Raw genomic sequence first — 6,993 nt, forward strand, 5'->3', positions numbered from 1 at the left:
TACCGGCCAAAATAACGCTTCTAACCGTAATTCTCTCCCTCAGCTCTTGTTTAGCCCGCTTCTAGCAGCGCGTCGACATCACTTCCGGCCCACAGGGCACCGGAAACCATGCTGATAGGCTGGAGGCAACACGACTCAGAAGCCTAAATCGCCATCTTCGAAACGGTGATGCTTGTACTAAAGGTATTAGGACTTGTGTGTAGCGCCCTCTGCCGTCATTGCTGTAGTGAAAGCATACAAAGACACCTCTCTCCTTCTGAAGAGATTTTAGTATGTCAATGAATTGTACATGAAGATTTCTGGCTTCACTGAGCTCTAAGACTGTCTTTTCAGTCTTTTAAAGCAACTTTTTTCAGTCAAGGCACCCTTTAACATTATGCACCCCATTCTAAAATTTTAAAAACTAAACTTATATTCTTACATTCGCAGCAGGCACGTAGGACACCCAATATTAGAGGCATTTTTTTTCCTAAAAAGCAAATACACCTTTTGCAGTGCACATTGGTACTAACTAGTATTAACCACTTAAGGACCGGAAGACTTGCCCCCTTAATGACCAGGCCATTTTTTGCGATACGGCACTGCGTTGCTTTAACTGACAATTGTGCCGTCGTGCGACGCTGTACCCAAACAAAATTGATGTCCTTTTTTTTCCCCACAAATAGAGATTTCTTTTGGTGGTATTTGATCACCTCTGCGGTTTTTATTTTTTGCTCTATAAACAAAAAAAGAGCGACAATTTTGAAAAAAAAAAAAAAAACCCAATATTTTTTACTTTTTGCTATATCCAAAAAACAAATGTAAAAAAAACTATTTCTTCATCAGTTTAGGGTGATATGTATTCTGATATGTATTCTTCTACATATTTTTGGTAAACAAAATCGCAATAAGCGTATATTGATTGGTTTGCGCAAAAATTATAGCGTCCTCAAAATAGGGGATAGTTTTATGGCATTTTTATTATTTATTTATTTATTTTTTTACTAGTAATGGTGGTGATCTGCAATTTTTAGTGGGACTGTGACATTGCGGCGGACGCGTCGGACACTTTTGACACTTTTTTGGGACTATTGAGAAAGCAAAGGAAAATCCCAAATTTTGGGAACAGAACAGAAGCAGCAGGAAGATCTTTCAATTGGAAGACTAGTTCTGGTGACACACCAGGATTTCCTCACTTTGACTTTGGGGGATTTCCTCTTACTTCCTGTTTTGGCTACGGGGCAGGAAGTGAAGGAAAATCTCTCCAATGAGACATAGGTGGGGAAAAAAAATCTGACAGGGGTTATATCCCTCCCTTATTTCAAAATCCAAAATAAAAAAAAAAGGTTTGCCTTTAGCTCTACTGTAAAGCCCCCCAAAAAAATAATTTTAGTCCTGAAGATTACTTAACCACTTCAGCCCCGGAGGATTTGGCTGGCTAAAGACAAGAGCACTTTTTGCGATTCGGCACTGCGTCGCTTTAACTGACAATTGCGCGGTCGTGCAACGTGGCTCTCAAACAAAGTTGACGTCCTTTTTTTCCCACAAATAAAGCTTTCTTTTGGTGGTATTTGATCACCTCTGCGATTTTTATTTTTTGCGCTATAAACAAAATAAGAGCGACAATTTTGAAAAAAACGCATCATTTTTTACTTTTTGCTATAATAAATATCCCCCAAAAATATATAAAAAAACATTTTTTTTCCTCAGTTTAGGCCGATACGTATTCTTCTACATATTTTTGGTAAAAAAAAATCGCAATAAGCGATTATTGATTGGTTTGCGCAAAAGTTATAGCGTTTACAAAATAGGGGATAGTTTTATGGCATTTTTATTAATAATTTTTTTTTACTAGTTTTGGCGGCGATCAGCGATTTTTATTGTGACTGCGACATTATGGCGGACATGTCGGACATTTTTGACACATTTTTGGGACCATTGTCATTTATACAGCAATCAGTGCTATAAAAATGCATTGATTCCTGTGTAAATGACACTGGCAGTGAAGGGGTTAACCACTAGGGGGCGGGGAGGGGTTAAGTCAGTACTAGGGAGTGTTTTCTAACTGTAGGGGGGGTTGGGTTGTGTCTGTCAGTACACTGATCTCTGCTCCCGATGACAGGGAGCAGAGATCGAGTGACGCTGTCACTAGCCAGAACGGGGAGATGCTATTTACATCAGCATCTCCCCGTTCCTGCTCTCCGTGAGACGATCGCGGGTATCCCCGAGGCGATCGAGTCCGCGGGACCGCGACCCGACTCACGGAGCTCCCAGCCGGCGCACGCGCGCGCCGCCGGCAGCGCGCACGCAATGACTCAGCGGGAAATTCAAATGGACGTATATATACGCCCATTTGCCCAGCCGTGCCATTTTGCCGACATACATAGTCGTGTGCCGGTCCTTAAAGTGGAGTTCCACCCACTTTTACAACTCTTCAGCATCCCTCACTAAACTGTGCACTGTAAACGAATTGGATATTTTTTTCTTTTTTTTTCTCAGCACTTACTGTATATCTGCTGTATTCATTTTTCACTTCCTCCTCCCTGGCCGCGGCCCATCGCATCATTTCCTGTTTGCAATGCCTTCTGGGAAGGGGCGGCAACTTCCTCTGACACTGCTGTTGCTGTGGAAACCTGACCTGAAACCTATTATACTGCTTGTGCTGCACTGAGCATGTGCGAGATCTGCAAGAATGAGATCCAGGAAGAAATACAGTCTGGCTTCAGATGCCCACACTTAAGATGGCCACGGCCTGCTGTAAGTTTATAAAATAACAAACTACTGCTATAAACTAACAAAACAGACCTTAGTTTACAGACTAACTTTACTAGATTACATTAAGCTTGTGTATTATAGGGGTATTTTTATTTAAAAAGAATAATTTCGTCCGGAACACCACTTTAAGTGGTTAAAACCCCCAACCATTATCTATTTTCTGAAAACAGACACTGCCTAGAGAATAAATTTGGGGTTGTTCCAAATTTTTCTGTCGCATGATATTAGCACAATGGTTTATAAAAGTCAAGATTTCAGTTATAAAACAATTAAAAGCAAATTTTAGGGCTCACAAACACAATAGTTTACCCATTTTTTGGTAAAATATAAAAGGTGAAGTTGCACCAAGTAAATAGAAACCTAACATGTCAAGCATTAAAATTGCATGTACCTGTAAGGGCCGGTTCACACTGCTGCGGTGCAAATTTTGCGTGAATTTGATCTGATTGCGTTGCAAATTTTCGTTGCAAATTCTGGCGAATCTACTGCGACTCGCACAGGACCCTTTTTGTATGCAGCTTAGATTCGCAACGCATTGATGTGAACGGCACTAATGGAAAACTATGTTATTTAAATGACTTGCAAATTTGAGCGATCACAACGGCTCAAATTCGCAACAGAATTCGCAGCAGTGTGAACCGGCCCTGAAACAGCGAAAAAAAACATCAATACCCTATATTTTCCATAGGTGATGCTTTAAAAGCCCCTACAGGTCATCAGTTTAGCATTACCCATGAGCTCTGGTGCTAAAATTATTGATATCACTCTGGCGTGTGCAGTGACATGTAACATGTGTAGCACAATTGCCTTTTTTTCTTTTATGTAGGCATCATAACGATTGCATTTTTGTATGTGTGCCTAAAGGACCACACACTATACAATTTCCTTTAGATTTTTTCCTTTAGATTTAGAAAAACTGCAAGGGCCTGCCCGATTGCATACAAATTGAAAGATTGCTTAGATTTGACCTAATATTATATGGTTTTGGTAAATCGAAAGGAAAAAAATCTAAAGAAAATTATATAGTGTGTATCCAGGTTTAAAGCTGTACGGTTCTGGATAAAATGAGAATCATGATTTTTTTGCTTAGAAGAAAGATCACGATTCTCACAGCGTAACATCATCTTTCACATTATACAAAAAAATTGGGCTAACTTTACTGTTTAATTCATTGAAGTGTATTTTTTTCCCCAAAAAATGTGTTTGAAAGACCGCTGCGCAAATACAGTGTGACATAAAATATTGCAATGATTGCCATTTTATTCCCTAGGGTCTCTGCTTAAAAAAAAAAAAATATATATATATCTATATATATATATATATATATATATAGATATATATATATATCTATATAGATATATATATCTATATAGATATATATATCTATATAGATATATATATCTATATATCTATAGATATATATCTATATAGATATATATCTATAGATATATAGATATATATCTATATAAAATGTTTGGGGGTTCTAAGTAATTTTCTAGCAAAGAATACTGAGTTTAGCTTGTAAGCAACGAGTGTCAGAAAAAGGCTTAGTGGTTAAACTGACCTCATTTACAAACCAAAGTTTATCCCTTTCCCTTTTTTTAAATAAAGGATATACAGTGGGGCACATGTTGTTATATAACAGAGTGGATTGTAGGGACATGACACTGTTATTTTAGCAGCCGGGGGGGGCGTCATGGAAAAGATCGGAGCTGACAGGCAGGGAGGGGGATCGGGAGTGAGAGGAGACACAGCGGATGGCTCTGGCACGTAAACTGACCACGGTGTCAGGGCAGCCATGATAAACCATGGTCAGTTTACAGGGGGGAGGGCAGAACCAGGCAGGATCAGCCAGGTATTTCAGGTTATACAGGGGGCCAAATTACACAGCACAAGCACTGTGCTGTATAACATTCTTTAAAGGAATAGGATCCATTTTTGTAGGATTACAAACATTTTAAGAGTGTGTGTGTGTGTTGTTTTGTCACCCATTGCTTAGATCACCTAGAATTGCTTGTGTGCTAATGTATGATTCCATACACATATGGTAAAATAAAACAGCAGAAAACTGTCTGTGTTAAAAATAAACACGTTTGAAATATGTTAGGATGGTAGTTTAACTAAAGCGATGCATTTAGTGATGTAGAATTTTATCAAAAAGTTGCTAAAGCAGAACCCCAGCTCAAAATAGCACAATAAATAAAAAGTAATTAGCCCATTAAAATATAAAATATCAAGACCAGCTTTTGCAGTTCACTAGATCACCAGGTGAAAACAGAGGGGAGAAAGCCCAAAAAAAAATAAATCTAATGCAGCCATCACATCTAATGAATGTTAATCTGCTACAATAATACTGATAGTAGCAATTTATTCCAAAAATTGCCCCCCCCCCCCCCCCCCGATGTCACTACTGTCAAGATCCACCACTCTGCCAACACTGATCCTCCCTCCTGAGTGCTGTCAAACTAATTCTGTGTCTGTGTCCCCTGCACAGCCGTATCCCTTCCCCACCCCATGCCATGCGATCCCCCTCCATGTCTCCTCCCACCACTAGCAGGGGAGACAGCAAACTGTGCAAGGGAGAAGCAGCAGGTGCCTAGCAGGGAAGATCCAGTGACAGACAGGCACCACAAACAGCTCCATTCCATGTCTGCTGTCTCCACTGTTCCCTCTGATCCTCCCACTGCTGCTCCCCTGCTTGTAGCATCAAAGAGAGTGGGCTGAGCAGGGGAGAAGACTGCTGGCACCCAGGGAGAGGATCTAGTCTTTCTTGATGGTCTAGTGGAGGATCAGTAAAAATGAGTGTCATATTTACCAATCCTTTGCCTGTCCTGAATGAACACCAAAGTGATCAGTGTTGATGACCCAGTGTTCCATTTTATCAGCACTGAGATGTGAATGACCAGGAACATCCATGTACAGAGAACTTCCTGATCAGTGTGTGAGGGCAGCTGCAATAAATAAAAAGACTGAAGACTGTGTCCTCAATCTCTTTCTCTTTTTAAAAAGTGAAATATTAGGGGTCTTCAAAACCCTGATATTACACCAAAACTATGAGATAAATCAGGGGTCTTCAAACTTTCTAAACAGCCAGTTTATTGTTCTTCAGACTTTAGGGGGGCTGGACTAAAGCCAGTGGGAGTAGAAAATGTCCTGGTGGCATCAGTGGGAGAAATTGCGCCCCATCATTTGTGTCGATTGAAGGAATTTTGTCCCATTGGTGTCAGTGGGAGGAATAATGCCCCATCGTTGGTGTCAGTCAGAGGAATAATGCCCCATTGATTGGTTTCAGTGGGATTAATAATGTCCCATCATTGGTGTCAGAGGGAGGAATAATGCCCCATCATTGGTGTCAATGGAAGGAGTTGTGCCTTTTTGGTAGTGTCAGTGGTATAGTGCCCCAAGGGCCAGATAAAGGCAAACAAAAGGGCAGCATCTGGTCCCTGGGCTGTAGTTTGGAGACCGCTGAGATAAATTACTGGAGAAGTATGATGGGGGCTTGATGTAAATATATGTTTAAAAAGGACTAAGAAGAGCAGATTTCACCAGGAATAATTGGAAGCACTAAATAAATTATATTTCTCTAAGAGCCCTTTCACACTGGGACGGGGGCGGCGTCGGCGGTAAAACGTCGCTATTATTAGCGGCGTTTTACCGTCGGTATGTGGCCGCTAGCGGGGTGGTTTTACCCCCCGCTAGCGGCCGAGAAAAGGTTAAATACCACCGCAAAGCGCCTCTGCAGAGGCGCTTTGCCGGCGGTATAGCCGCGCCGTCCCATTGATTTCAATGGGCAGGAGCGGTAAAGGAGCGGTATACACACCGCTCCTTCACCGATCCGAAGATGCTGCTGGCAGGACTTTTTTTACCGTCCTGCCAGCGCATCGCTCCAGTGTGAAAGCCCTCGGGGCTTTCACACTGGAATACAAGCAGCGGCACTTTCGGGTCGGTTTGCAGGCGCTATTATTAGCACAATAGCGCCTGCAAACCGCCCCAGTGTGAAAGGGCTCTAATTGTCCCCCCAAAGTCCTGATCAATACCTGCTTTTGGAAGCTTTGATGTTTTCTAGAGCTGGTTATTTCTCAGTAGACCTCTGTGAAATCAACACAAGTAGTACGGAGGAGATCAAGGAAACTGCTGTTGTAAGTTCTTTGGGGCCATGAAATTTACAGCTACAAAAGGAAGGCTTTAAGGTACATTAAATGTTTTCCCTGTGCCTGTGTGGGTTTCCTCCGAGTACTC

Source organism: Aquarana catesbeiana, linkage group LG01, assembly GCF_042186555.1.
Source record: "Aquarana catesbeiana isolate 2022-GZ linkage group LG01, ASM4218655v1, whole genome shotgun sequence".
NCBI classification, from domain to species: Eukaryota; Metazoa; Chordata; class Amphibia; order Anura; family Ranidae; genus Aquarana; species Aquarana catesbeiana.